The 14,552-nt window shown below is 44.6% G+C and overlaps 1 long non-coding RNA gene across 1 annotated transcript in view; it reads right to left on the bottom strand.

The window, feature by feature from the left end:
- The window catches only part of LOC146861055 (uncharacterized), a 58,215-nt gene extending 44,198 nt beyond the window's left edge, over positions 1–14,017 (bottom strand). Inside the window, exon 1 of the long non-coding RNA XR_014979230.1 lies at positions 13,718–14,017. This is a non-coding gene — a long non-coding RNA (uncharacterized LOC146861055). The remainder of the gene's footprint in view (positions 1–13,717) is intronic.
- Positions 14,018–14,552: the final 535 nt, after the last annotated feature.

The following is a 14,552-nucleotide window of genomic DNA, read 5'->3' as shown; positions in this document are numbered from 1 at the left end:
CCAGACATGGGTCCCGTGCTCACTACGCCACTGGAGTCAAGCTATCCTGGCTGAAGAGGGGTGAAACCCTGAAACCGGTCCTAGGATGCTTGATTCCGGTCCAGGGAAGAAATGGCTTGGCAGTTCGGGCTGGACTGTTCCCATGAGGCACAGGGTCAAGACTGATGTGCATATGGCCATGTCTGAACTGAGGTGGCATGGTGAGCAAAATACCGATGGATTAAACCCAGATCTGTGACTGGGGGTGAATGTTTTGCCATTGTGCAACATTCCGTCCATCATCTTGTGTGTTTTGCTGTTCGCCCTATGTGGGAAGGGTATGCCCAAACGTGGGTCCCGTGCTCACTACGCCACTGGAGTCAAGCTATCCTGGCTGAAGAGGGGTGAAACCCTGAAGCCGGTCCTAAGTTGCTTGATTCCGGTCCAGGGAAGACATGGCTTGGCAGTTCGGACTGGACTGTTCCCATGAGGCACAGGGTCAAGACTGATTTGCATATGGCCATGTCTGAACTGGGTTGGCGTGGTGAGCAAAATAACGATGGATTAAACCCAGATCTGTGACTGGGGGTGAATGTTTTGCCATTGTGCAACATTCCGTCCATCATCTTGTGTGTTTTACAAATTAAGCAATGCCTTTCTAGCTGCCCATCCAATTTCTCTCATCAGTTCGTTTTTTTGCTTTCTCACCTTTTTGTCTCATGCTCTTTGTTTCTATGTGTGCCCCTCTCTATGTTTCCGATATTTTAGTTTTTTTCTAGTTTTTTGTTTCTTTCAATGTACATGCCAGCAGAAACGGCCTGTGATTACGGATGTGGGAGCTCCGCCCCCCATCACCTTTTTCAAATATGGTGAGCATCTGCCAGGCTGAGGGAAAGGGCAGTTTGACAGGCACTTACCTAGATAGGGTTAGATAGCTAGGGACAGTGGTGTAACAAAACTTGAGGGGGGCCCCCTGCAAGATAAGCTGATTGGTTCCTCACTCCAAAGAATCAAGTAAATATATATACTTGTGGGATGAGTTATAGTCTAGATATGGAATTGTCCTCAGGGAAACCTGTAGACCTAACTTCTATGTATGATATTTGTATTTTGTTTTCCGGTACACAAAACAGAAAAGTAAATATTTCACTGAAAAACATTTTTTTTAAAATGACATATTTAACAGCTACATACCACTTGAATATAAATTAATTCTTTACCTAACATAGAACCTTCAAAGCAAACAATTTTGGAGGATTCCCAGTCCCTGCTATTCACAAAGACATAGGGTTTGCAACCACAAAATTACTTTTTAATATGCACTAAACCATTTTGCAATTCAGTAAAGCCTTTCAGACTCCCCTTTCAGCAATAATTCCCTTACAGCCACCTGGCATTATCATCATCTGCCCAATAAAATCATGTGCTTGGTCCCCTTCCTAGCAGGCCCATAGACACTGCTTTGGTATCCCTTGTTATGCACCAGAGAGGGATTTTAGTTTGGAAACTAAAATTGCAATGATGCTGAACATTCCTGTTATTCCAGTATGAAAACACAAACTTACTTTTTGGAAACAACGAAGTAAAAGGCTTTCATGCTGTGTATGTGTATAAGAAATCATCCATTAGACCCTACACACAGTGACCTTGCATGTTTCCATTTCCAGTGTGAGTTGTTGATGCACTGCATTCTAGTACTTGTAGTTCTGTCTATAATGGGAACAGCAAAATAACAAGAACCAGGTTGCAAAAAAAGATACATCTGACAAGAGAGGGTGAGGTCCCTGGTTTACAATACTGCAACTCAAAATGGTTATTCAAATATTGAATTCACTGAATCTTTTATGTAACACAAAGGCAATCTATTTATTTATATATTTTAGAGTTTTAAACAGCGCTAGCTAGACCCAAAGGTATCAGTGCGCTTTACAAGTTGTGAGCATAGGCTAATTTGAGATATATGTGAGTATATGTGTGGGTCAAATGCCGTTAAAGGGAAGTATATACAAAACATCACTAAAATAGTGAGATCCATCAGGAAAAGTACATGACAATTACAGCATTAAGGTAATGATGTTAGTGCCAAAGTAGGGACGGACTGGGTCAGGAGACCACAATGAAGAAGTCTGTAGAGTGGGGCAAGCTCTTTGGGGAACGTGGATCAACTTGAAGTGTGTTGAAGTAGTTGTTAAGTAGCAGAGATTTGCGGTCTCGTTTAAAGCAAGAAAAGGAGGGGTTCCGGCGGAGGTCTTTGGGTAGTTAGTTTCATATCCTGAGGGCATTTTCTGAGAAGGAGCGTGCCAGAGTGGATTTCGTTTTCAGATTAGGGGGTATGAGATGAAGTGAGTTGGAACTTCCCAGTGCCCGGCCTCTACCTGCTCTCAAAATAAATTTGGTTTCTAGGTATGTGGGTTTTTTTTTATGAAGGGCTTTGTAGGTGATGCAGGTAGTCTTGAAGATGAATCTTCCTTCAATGGGAAGTCTAGGTGGGACTCTTAAGGGCAGGTGACATGTGCTTAAACCACTTTATTCCTGTGAGAAGTCTGGCCGCTGCATTGAGAGTGTCTCTCATGGGTGCAAGGTGACTTTTTGGAGTTCCAGTGATGATGGCTTTGCCATAGTCCCGTTTAGAGAGGACACGTGATTGCACTACAGTCTTAAGATCATTGGGTTGTATAAAAAGGTTTGATTTAATTTTAGATGTTTTAGTGTGCAAAGGGATCTTTTGGCTGAGTTGTTGATGTGCTCCTTCATTGACATGTTTCTGTCCAATGTGATGCCCAAGGATTTTAAATGTTTTAATGTTGTGCTTTTATTGATAGACATTTTTCAATTATTTTTAAATTATATGTATTGCATGTTGCTTTTAACTTTTGTCTGACCCCTCATTCAAATCATGCCCGAGGGAAACAAGACCTCTTGAGTTCTATCAAGATCCGTTAATAAAAATATTGAAATATTTTGAAAAATTCCCAAGGATTCGTCAACCGGCGCCAAAGTTATTCAAAATAGAATTTTCAGATTTCCTATGGAAACACGGTCCTAACTATAACTATCTACTGGCGACCACCAGTAGATAATATATATACATATATATATATTCCAATCGAAAGCACTCCAAATTGAAAACACCACTCGTAACGTGATTTTCTCCATCATTTATTGGCAGGCTACAGAGTAACTGACGCAGCAGTTTCAGCAGTTCATGTGCCTCTCTTTTGCCATACGAGTTTCAGGTAACTTCTCCCTTGTTCACTGGCTAGGCTTCGTGGAGACCAGGTGGGCAACAGTGACACCGCATTTGCAGCGTGATTTTCAAGCCTTCCATAGTGGGCGTGTCTTTTCAGGCATTGTGGTACTTGTAGTATTTATAAAATACCCCACAAACTTGCTCCTGTAAGTATCTCTTACCCGGTTGGGTCTGCCTTCTATGCCGTGTAGCCACTCTGTTGTTCGTAGTCCACCAACAGGTCACGTTGCTCCTAGGCACCTTAATTCACAGTGCTGCGGACTCGCTCAGTCGGCGATGGGGTGTTTTCGCGACCTGGAGTCGGCCGCTATACATTCCAATCGAAAGCACTCCAAATTGAAAGCACCACTCGTAACGTGATTTTCTCCATCATTTATTGACAGGCTACAGAGTAACTGACGCGGCAGTTTCAGCAGTTCATGCGCCTCTCTTTTGCCATACACGTTTCAGGTAACTTCTCCTTTCCTTGGAGCAAGTTGGTGGGGTATTTTACAAATACTACAAGTACCACAATGCCTGAAAAGACACACCCACTATGGAAGGCTTGAAAATCACGCTGCAAATGCGGTGTCACTGTTGCCCACCTGGTCTCCACGAAGCCTAGCCAGTGAACAAGGGAGAAGTTACCTGAAACGCGTATGGCAAAAGAGAGGCGCATGAACTGCTGAAACTGCCGCGTCAGTTACTCTGTAGCCTGCCAATAAATGATGGAGAAAATCACGTTACGATTGGTGTTTTCAATTTGGAGTGCTTTCGATTGGAATGTATAGCGGCCGACTCCAGGTCGCGAAAACACCCCATCGCCGACTGAGCGAGTCCGCAGCACTGTGAATTAAGGTGCCTAGGAGCAACGTGACCTGTTGGTGGACTACGAACAACAGAGTCGCTACACGGCACAGAAGGCAGACCCAACCGGGTAAGAGATACTTACAGGAGCAAGTTGGTGGGGTATTTTACAAATACTACAAGTACCACAATGCCTGAAAAGACACGCCCACTATGGAAGGCTTGAAAATCACGCTGCAAATGCGGTGTCACTGTTGCCCACCTGGTCTCCACGAAGCCTAGCCAGTGAACAAGGGAGAAGTTACCTGAAACGCGTATGGCAAAAGAGAGGCGCATGAACTGCTGAAACTGCCGCGTCAGTTACTCTGTAGCCTGCCAATAAATGATGGAGAAAATCACGTTACGAGTGGTGTTTTCAATTTGGAGTGCTTTCGATTGGAATATATATATATATATATATATATATATATATATATATATATATATATATATATATATATTCACTGAAAAAACCATAGGTTTCACACATGTTATAGTTAGCGGAAATTTTACTGATAAAAAACCAATGAAATTGCCCCGTTATAGTTAGTGCTGGCAACTATAACTCACGCGACCGCAATCCTCTGCTGATGCTAATACTGTATTTAGACACTTATTTGCCCATGTCTTCTTCCATACATTTTTAGCTATACATATATTACAAATATTTTTTTTTCATAAAGACACATATGTCATCAGCAGAAGATTGCGGTCGCGTGAGTTATAGTTGCCAGCACTAACTATAACGGGGCAATTTCATTGGTTTTTTATCAGTAAAATTTCCGCTAACTATAACATGTGTGAAACCTATGGTTTTTTCAGTGAATTTGCAAGGTTTTTTAAATGCTAATTCCTAACTATAACGTGTGTGAAACCTATGGTTTTTTCAGTGAATTTGTACGGTTTTTTAAATGCTAAGTTACTTTACGCCATTCGTGGCGTGTGCGCCCACTTAACGCAGTTCGTTCCGTGCGCGCACGGTGCGCTTCGCGCACCGTGTGCGCACAGTGAGCACGCGGTGCGCTTCGCGCACCGCGCACCCACTTTACGCAGTTAGTGCCGTGCCCACGTTACGCTAGATGGGCCATGTACGCACGATGCGCTTCGCGCACCGTGCGCACATGGAGGACATATTATGCGCTTCCTTGTGATCGGTAATCTGTTGAATTTTTTTTGGGAATTTCTGTGCTCTAATAAGCCATGCACAAATGGGGGCCTTCGGCCACCATTTGCACACGGGGTGGAGAAAGTGTTGATTTTTTTATTTTTAACCGTACGCGTACGGTAAGCGTACGGTAAGCGTAATCGGCGAAATTGCCGAAAAAAAAATAATACCGTTTTTGCTCGTGGGGGATGTTTGGGGACTCCCTCAACATGACTATGTGGGAGGGAGTTGTCAAAACAGCCCCGTAACATGTTTTTGGGCATCATGTTTGATAAATAACACTCAGTGCGAGAGACAAAATGGCGGACGCCGCTTCCTGGTTTCGGCCGATTCGAATGTTTACTAAGATCTAAGAGCCAATCAGAATCGCGCTCGCGCACGCCACCGTACGCTTACGGTAAGCGTACGGTAAGCGTACCGTAAGCGGGCTCAGATATATATATTGATTTAAAGGCTATTTTCTCAGAATCTACTGAACAGATTTACACCAAACCTACAAAAGGCACTTCCTTGACCTAGGGACTACCTCTCTGCCAAATTTCTAGTAATTCTGTTCAGCCGTTCGGGCTGTAGCTCGTTCTAAAGGTCCTACGGAAAAATGCATGGGAAAAACGCGTTTTGGGACCCCCCTTTTATCTCAGCCCCCGCTTGACGAATCCCCCCGAGACTTTCAGGGTAGGAGCGGAGCGTAGCGCCCCACCTATTTTGAGAAATTCGCGAGGATTCGTCGACCGGCGCCAAAGTTATTCAAAATAGAATGTTGCGGATTTCCTATGGAAAAGGGGTCCTAACTATAACTACCTACTGGCGACCGCCAGTAGGTAATATATATATATATATATATATATATATATATATAATGTTGTGGGTAACACCAGGCCTAAACATTTACGAAAAGCAAAGAATGGGGTTGGCAGCTGATCTGCCCCACAGAGATCATATGTCTGATGCTCGAAAACGGCATCGCCTTTTGCTGCAAGAATCAGTCAAAGGCCTGTGTCTGATTTTCAGTTGTATCTCTGACACATCTCCAGACACTTAAAAAAACAATTAATTCTGATGCTCGTAAGAGAGGGCATCCTATTACCCTACAGCACATCCCCACAAACCTATTCCGACTGTGGCATGGAATGGTCACAATGAAGCGTTTAGAAGGCCACCTCCACGACTACAGAAAGCACTATGACGTCATATTATTAGTGGCAGTGCACTACTTAAATGTCGAATACCAAATAAAATCTGCCTTTACTAAGGCGAGAGAACACTTTGCTCTTTCTCGGCGTGATTGACTTGTTGTTTCAGCAAAATCTCTGTGGGAGGTTAGCACCTTCCTGAACCTTGCATGAGAGTTAGACCTTGCAATCAACTTCCCTCAAATAGATCAGGTTTCGCTTTCATGAAATGCATGACTTTATAGAGAAACTCAATTATTTAAATCCACAAATTTAGTTTAACGTACTGCATGTCACACAGAGATGCTGGAATGGAATGGAATGGAATAGGTTTTTGTATAGCACGATAGCTACCCGCAGGCGTCCCAGCGCTTTAGCAGAATACAGGTGGGTGAAGCGGGTCGAGGTTATCGCCTGAAGAAGAAGGTTTTTAGTTTTTTTCGGAAGAGCAGGATGTTAGGTTCTGAGCGGATAGAGAGTGGAAGGGAGTTCCAGAGCCTTGCCGCGTTTGTTGAGAACATTCTTCCTCCACTTCTTTCTCTTTTGAACCTGGGATTGATGACTTGGAAGGCGAGGGTCGACCTCAGCTGCCTATTGGGATGGTAGGGGGTGATCAGGGTGTGATTCAGGATTGCTCCTTTCCTCCAGTAAGCACGGTGGGCGATGCACATGCTTTTGAAGTTGACTCTATCCTTTACTGGCAGCCAGTGAAGTACTCTTAGTTCAGATTTCACTGATTGCCGGCGGGGAATGCGCAGGAGAGTGCGAGCAGCGTAGTTCTGAATAACCTGCAGTTTTTTCAGGGTGGAATCGGGGGCTCCTAGGTATAGGGCATTTCCGAAGTCCAGCCGGGAGAGGATTAGACCCTGGACCATGATCTGTCTGGCCTTAAAAGGGAGGAGCGGTAGGATCTTTCGTATGAGTCTAATAATGCCCATGCAGGTGGCTGCTAGTTTGGTTGCCTGGTGGCCGAAGGTTAATGCGTTATCCAGCCAGATAACCAAGCTCTTGATGGTATCCCTGGCTGGGGGTGCTGGGCCTAGTGCCGGCGGCCACAGAGAGTCAATGGATTTTTGGGGGGAGTTGCCCAGCACCATTAGCTCTGTTTTGTCGCCGTTCAGCTTCAAATAAGACTGGCTCATCCAGGAGCATACTGCTTCCATGCAGCCTCTGAGATCGCTGGAGTAAGAGGAGGGATGAGTCAGGGTAACCACCAGTTGCGTATCGTCGGCGTAGGACACGACTTGAACGCCGAAAGGGCGTATTATTTCTGCGAGGGGGAGCATATAAATGTTAAACAGTGTGGGGCTCAAGGACGAGCCCTGGGGAACCCCACAACTGAGAGGTTTGCTGGGCGAGGTGGTATTACCCTCACAGACTCGGAAAGAGCGGTCTGAAAGAAAGGAATGTAGCCAGGCCGCAGCAGTGGAGGTTATCCCTAGCTCTGACAATCTGTGGCATAGGATGTCATGATTCACAGTGTCGAAGGCGGCACTGAGGTCCAATAAGATAATGGCCGCAGTGCCGCCCTGATCCACGATCTTTCTAGCTCCTTCTGTTACTGCTAATAAAGCAGTTTCTGTTCCGTGCATGGGACAGAACCCCGTCTGTGAGGAGTCCAGAGAGTTGTTTGTTTCCAGGAATTCTTTGAGACATTGATTTACGTGTTTTTCCGCGATTTTAGTTATCCACGGTAACAGGGAGATCGGGCGGTAGTTCCCCGGGTTCATCTGATCTAGATTGGGTTTTTTCAGGAGGGCCTTAACTGTAGCTTGTTTCCACTTCGGGGGGACAAGCCCTGCTGAGAGAGAGTTGTTGATCAGGTTCTGGATGATGGGGAGGATGGTGGGGGTAATTGTTCTTAGGAAACGAGCTGGGGCTGGGTACTGGGGGATCCAGACTTTACCTGTAGTATTATAGTTTCTAGGCTGGTAGGTTCCAGAGGTGGAAAGGTTTCCAGGGAGGTGGGAGGGGTAGGTCTGGTGTGCTGCTGTACTGACAGGGGGTGAGGGGGTGGGGGGAAGAAGGAGTAGATCGTGGCTATTTTGTTATAGAAGTAGTCGGCCTTTTCATTGCAACGAGTTTGTGCGGTCAGAGGATCTGGTAGCTTGTCGGGGAGTTTGAGCAAGCTTTTTGCGATCTGGTAAATCTCCTTGGGTTTGGATGCTGCTTCATTAATCTTATTTTCGAAGAAACTGGCTTGAGCTTTTTTTATGTCGATTTTATAGATTTTAATGGACGCCCGATATTCAATTTTGCTGGTGTGTGAATAGTCGAGGCGCCATTTCCGTTCCAGTCTTTTGCATTCTCTCTTAAGAGTGCGCAGGTCCTGTGAGTACCAAGGGGCATTTTTTGGTCTCTGTTTGGATTTGATGTCCTTGAGTGGAATAATAAGGTCTAAAGAGGTGGTGATCCAGTTATTAAAGTTGTCATTGCTGACAATCGGATCGGGGTTGTTCTCTGGAGCAGAGGCTTCCAGTGTGGATGTCCACAAGTTAGTATTGAGTTGCGACCATTTGCGGTCTCTGCCAGTGGCGGGGGGTGATGTGGTGCTAGATCCTGATGGTGCCCAAAAAAATGGGATCAGAAAGTGGTCCGTCCATGGGAGGGTGATGGATGGACTAACTGTGAGATGGGTACAGTTACTAAAAATTGGGTCCAAAAGGTGCCCTTTTTCGTGGGTGGGTTGCAGTACTAACTGGGAGAGATCTAGTGCTAGTAGATTATTACGTAGTTCGGCGGCTGCCGAGTCCAGGGGGTCGTCCAGGTGCACATTAAGGTCACCTAATAGGGTGTAATTAGGTGAGGAGCAGATACCACTGGCTACCTCTGGGGCGAGCTGGTTTATAAAGTTAGTTGGAGTGCCAGGTGGTCGGTAAATAAGAGTCCCTGAAAATGTGCAGGTGGGGGAGAGGTCCAGCGAGAAAGTGAGGTGTTCGCAACTGGATAGGTTGGTAGGAGAGGAGCGGCAGGTGTAGCAATTTTTATAAATGATAGCTATACCGCCGCCCTTTCCAGAAGAGCGATCTGCTCAGAGTATTTGGTATTCTGCAGGGAGTGCTTGAATGACATCGGGGTCGGAGTCAGTTTGGAGCCATGTTTCCGTGAGGAAAATGGCGTTGGGGTCTTTGTCCGAGATCAACAGGGATATTTCTGTGGCATGTTTAGGGAGGGATCTGCAGTTAAGAAAAAGAATGCGGAACGAAGGGGGGGGTGTGGCTGGGTGGCTTTGATACTTACAGTGTGGGCAGTTGAAGTGTTTTGTGGTGGGATCCCATGATGCGAGGCAAAGATCATTAGTGTAGCCTCGTAGTTGATGTAGCGTGTAGGAGGAGTATTGTGTGGGAGAATTTTGGCCAGCGGTCGTGGCCCCTGCTCCCGGTCGGTCGCGGACGGGCGCAGACAGGCTTGCCTTTGGCGCGCCTTCGGCGCCCCGCCGGCTCCGCCGCTGCGCCCGTCCGCTGCGCCTCCTGGGAAGGGGAATCATTTTGTAGTGGCGAGGGCCTCGGGGTGGGAGGGGCCTAGCACAGGTGATCGGGTTCCTCCCCCAAGATGGCGGGCCCGGAAGTTCAAAATGCGGCAGGAGAGCCGAAGGCTCTGTCGATTTCTCGAGGGGGGGCAGGAACCGCTCTCACTCAGCGGCGGCCTGGATTGTAAGTACCAGAATACAATATGTAAATTTTAAAAGGTGCTAATTCTACAAAATTCGATTTTCTAAGTGCGCGAATAAAACCAATAGAGGGCTTCTCAATCAAGCGGCAACGTTTTTAAGCGCTGTCCCTGCTTAACAAATGTACTTAACAAATGTTTTTATTCAGCGGAGTGGGGTCACGTGGTCTGCTGGATGACTTCTGCTCCCCAGGGGAAGCGCGTTCACCCCACAAGCCTTCCAGGCTGCTGGCCACAACAGTTGTTTATTTTTACGTTTGGGCATAGGATGCGTCACCCATTTACACTGTGATATTAACGTCATTAGTAAAAGCAGGGCAGCTTGTAATGATAGGCAGTCACCTCTACTGCCCCTCCTGAGGGGGACCGGAACCATCAACGGGAAGCAGCGCAGTATTTCTTCAGCAGGTCTGAAGCAGTGTGCACAAATAATGGCCCAAAATATGTGCCTCGCCTAAAATGTTTTGAGATGGCCCGTTCCATAAGGAGGAATAACCAGTGTGTACAATAATTATTGTATCATAGGCTAATGCATGTACGTCTGAAGCAAAAGTTAAAAATAAAGTTTTAAAAATCACACGTTCTGGTGTCTGAAAAGGCAATGCGCCGCTTGAGTCTGGAGAGTAATGTGCTGAAAAGAAGCCAAAACAAATGTCAAATAAATTCATAATGGAGGCCTGCGGAGGTTACTGCAATCTGCTGGGCCACAGGCACGAACAAGCCCGGGAGTGGTGCGTGCGTGCGTGTGTGCGCGTGCAGTCTGCTCTTTTTGGAATCACATACTCGTGCTTGTGGAGCGCCCCCTGCTCGCTCCCACAAGGTGGATGCCGCCACAAGCACGAGTGTGCGCTTCCAATAAGAGCAGAGCGACGGCTAAATGTCCTTCTATGCAGCGCATGCATCCTGCGTAGGCGAGACCTAACAACTCTTCAAGTAAATCAGTGAATCCAAATTGCCTTTCACCACCCTCTCCCTCTTGTGTGCTTTGCATTCACAATTACTTGATCATGGTGTTAATTACATTCGTTTTAATGCCTTGCAATTTTTGTAGACTCTGCTTTACAAAAATAAAGAAAATAATTAAAACAGAATAAAGTCTTCTCCAAATTCTCCAAATCTGCGTGTGCACTGGATAATATTAAATGAAAGAGTCTGTTTCCTCTAGTGTCTCGGGGTAGTAGATATGATTACTTGCAGCAAACAGTGCCCTTTTGTGTGGTGGTGGAGGACTAGCAGACAAGGCCTACTCGGAGGAGATGTTGCAAAGGCTGAAGTAGAATACTATATAGCGCACACCTTATAACTCTTAATAATGGTCAATGTCCAGTCAGTTCTGTTTTCTTGGAAACGAATTCCTCCTGAAGAAGAGGGCGAACTTAAAAGAAAGATTATCAATGGAAACTAGAGGCACCTTGAACTTATGGTGCTTAAGACTTGACCCCAAAGTATATTTTACACACTATAATGGGGCACAAAACACAATAATGGCTGCTACCTGTACTTTGTTTAGGCTTACACTACCCTATGGGAAAGTATTTACAATCACCTGGAAGCATTGAGATGTTCAGAACTCACTACTTATGTTTTCAAATACCCACAAAGTAAGCAGAAGCATACACTATGTTTCTGGGTGCCAGACAAACTTACTGCAAAAGTGCCTTGATAACTGGTAGGAATTCCATTGCATCAAAGGATTATTTTACAGAAGGACAAATATTAATTGAACTTCAAATGAACTAACTACCTTGTTTGGCAACAGGAACTTTGGGTGTTTCCCAGTTGAGGCTATAAAGTGGATAAATTAGCTAATAGTTTGGAATTTACCAGTTGTGACCATGTTTTTCTGGCCTTTTCAGTAGATCCTGAAGTTGTTGGAACCATTTAGTTGTTTAAATAGCCAAGGCCGATGCAGGTAAGAGTGTCTGGGGCAAGGGGGTGCGGTGAGGGGAGTCAACAGTCGACGACGAGGGAGAATAACATTTTAAAAAACAAAATCACTTACCTTGCGCTATCCGCATCACCGACTCGCCGTGTGGCGAGTGCAAGGTATGTGGTTTTCATGTGTTCCCTACTGATTAAGCTACTGAATGAAAAGATGGGTCAGTTGCACCTTGCCAATTCGAATTTTTACTGAAAAATGGCATCGGGTATGTTTTTTAACACTTTCAGTTGAATCACTTTGAAACGGATGTGTTTTTACAATTAATTGATGTTACTGAGAAATGCAATACAAAGATTTTTTTCTTCATGTAGGTAGGCTAAAAATAATTGTAAAATTCATCACCGTACCTTATATTAAAGAAATTTCCAACATTGACACTAAACAAAGGCAATTATAGAGGTTAAGACTGTACCTCTTAACCCGTAACTCCTGTAGCCCAAATCTATAACGCTATAGTCTTAATTCTATACCTACAATTAATTCTTTCGAGCAATTATGTGAAATTATAGCACAATTATGTGAAATTACACTGATTTACGTGTAATGCTCATCTCTAATTTCACGCTATATTTTAGTGCGAAATGCAACATCATGTACATTTTTGGTGTGAAGATGCATTTTACAAAGCGCACCATGAACAGCAGCAGCACACGTTCTCTTATTCCTGTGGGAACCACAAGTTATACTATTGGCAGTAAACATTTACCACGGAAGATGCATAATTATGTGAAATGTTGTATTGTCATAATTTAGGAATTTCACATAACAAGCGTAATGTGAAATTTCCAAAATTATGGAAAATACGCCGGCATCATTTAAATTTCACCCAGGACTATATAATTATATACACAGTTTCATTAACCTCTAAACCCATTTATACCTAATCCTACGCCATTAATTGCAACCCATATACCCTAAATGGGTAAATTAAAATCTAAACCCCATATATTAACGCTATTACTTTAATCCTTCACCTTAACATTAACCCTATGCCCCAACTTTATATACTTAACCCCTTGCCCTTAACCTTTAACCCTATACCCTTAATCTTTAACTTCAACTCTTAACTCTATGCCCCAAATCGCTATACTCCAAATTCTTAACCATTTATTCTAACTCCCAACCCTTTATCACAAACCAGTGACCACTATATGCTTAACCCTTTACCCTTACGCCAAACCTTTAAACATGACCCACAAACTCTAAACCTTTACCACTAATCTTCAAACCCATAACCCTCAACCATATACCTAGTCCGTAGTGATTCAGTCTAAACCCTTAACCATATATCTTTAATCTCTAACTCCAAATCCATATCCTTGATCCCTTAAACCTACACCCCAAACCCGCAAACCCCATAAACCGCAGCACCTAGCTGCATACTATCAAACGATTGAAACCAATGTGCCCTTGCGCATAGGAGCGCACACTTCTCCCAACCATACGGTTTTCTTTAGCAGTCCTCTTCTCTGCACCTCATTATTTTGCTTTTGCCGCCCCTTCCTCATGGGCTCAAAAAGAATACTGGAAACACTCACTGCTTCTGAATCCGGTCACTTTTATTTCCAGCATTTATATAGCAACAGCCCCAAGTGGGCATTTACATAGTGCAGTTCGTTTTTTAACGGAATGATGGGACATGAAGTCCCGCAGTGGTATCATTTTCCTTATAGTAAGCCCAAGTGTTCTCTTTGTATTTCATTATCAATTATTACCTTAGGAGGCTGTGGTGCAAAGAAGCAGACTCACTCTGCTTTAGGTGAAGTGCTGATCCGCAGCTGATGTACAACCTGGCAGCCTCGCAGCTGGTCTATTTCCTTTTCCAACCGCGATGGTGCAGCTCCCCATGGCTGGACCGCCGTGTAAAATATTGAAACCAATGTGCCCTTGCGCATAGGAGCGCACACGAATTCTCCCAACCATACGGTTTTCTTTAGCAGTCCGATTCTCTGCACCTCATTATTTTGCTATTGCCGACGCATGTCAGAGCCACCGCCCCTTCCTCATGGGCTCAAAAAGAATACTTGAAACACTCACTGCTTCTGAATCCGGTCACTTTTATTTCCGGCATTTATATAGCAACAGCCCCTAGTGGGCATTTACATAGTGCAGTTCGTTTTTGAACAGAATGATGGGACACGAAGTCCCGCAGTGGTATCATTTTCCTTATAGTAAGCCCAAGTGTTCTCTTTGTATTTCATTATTAATTATTACCTTAGTAGGCTGTGGTGCAAAGAAGCAGAATCACTCTGCTTTAGGTGAAGTGCTGACAAAATTCCCATCAGCATAACTTCACTCAATGCCCCACAGTTCCATGCCACCCAATTCAGCTCAACGCATTTTCATTCCACACCACATAATTCAACTAACCACATAATTCAAATCAACACAATTCCACAAAACGCATGCATCCAATGCACAACACAATTCCACATCATGCCACACAATTCAACAGCACACCTCATAATTAAACTCCAGTACATACCACTCCACATCACAAAATGCCAATCCTCATAATTGCACTCCATGACACAATCCCACTACACAATT

This window comes from Triturus cristatus, chromosome 3_1 (assembly GCF_964204655.1).
Source record: "Triturus cristatus chromosome 3_1, aTriCri1.1, whole genome shotgun sequence".
NCBI lineage: Eukaryota > Metazoa > Chordata > Amphibia > Caudata > Salamandridae > Triturus > Triturus cristatus.
The sequence above is the reverse complement of the archived record's forward strand: the minus strand, read 5'-3'. Positions and strand labels throughout refer to the sequence as shown.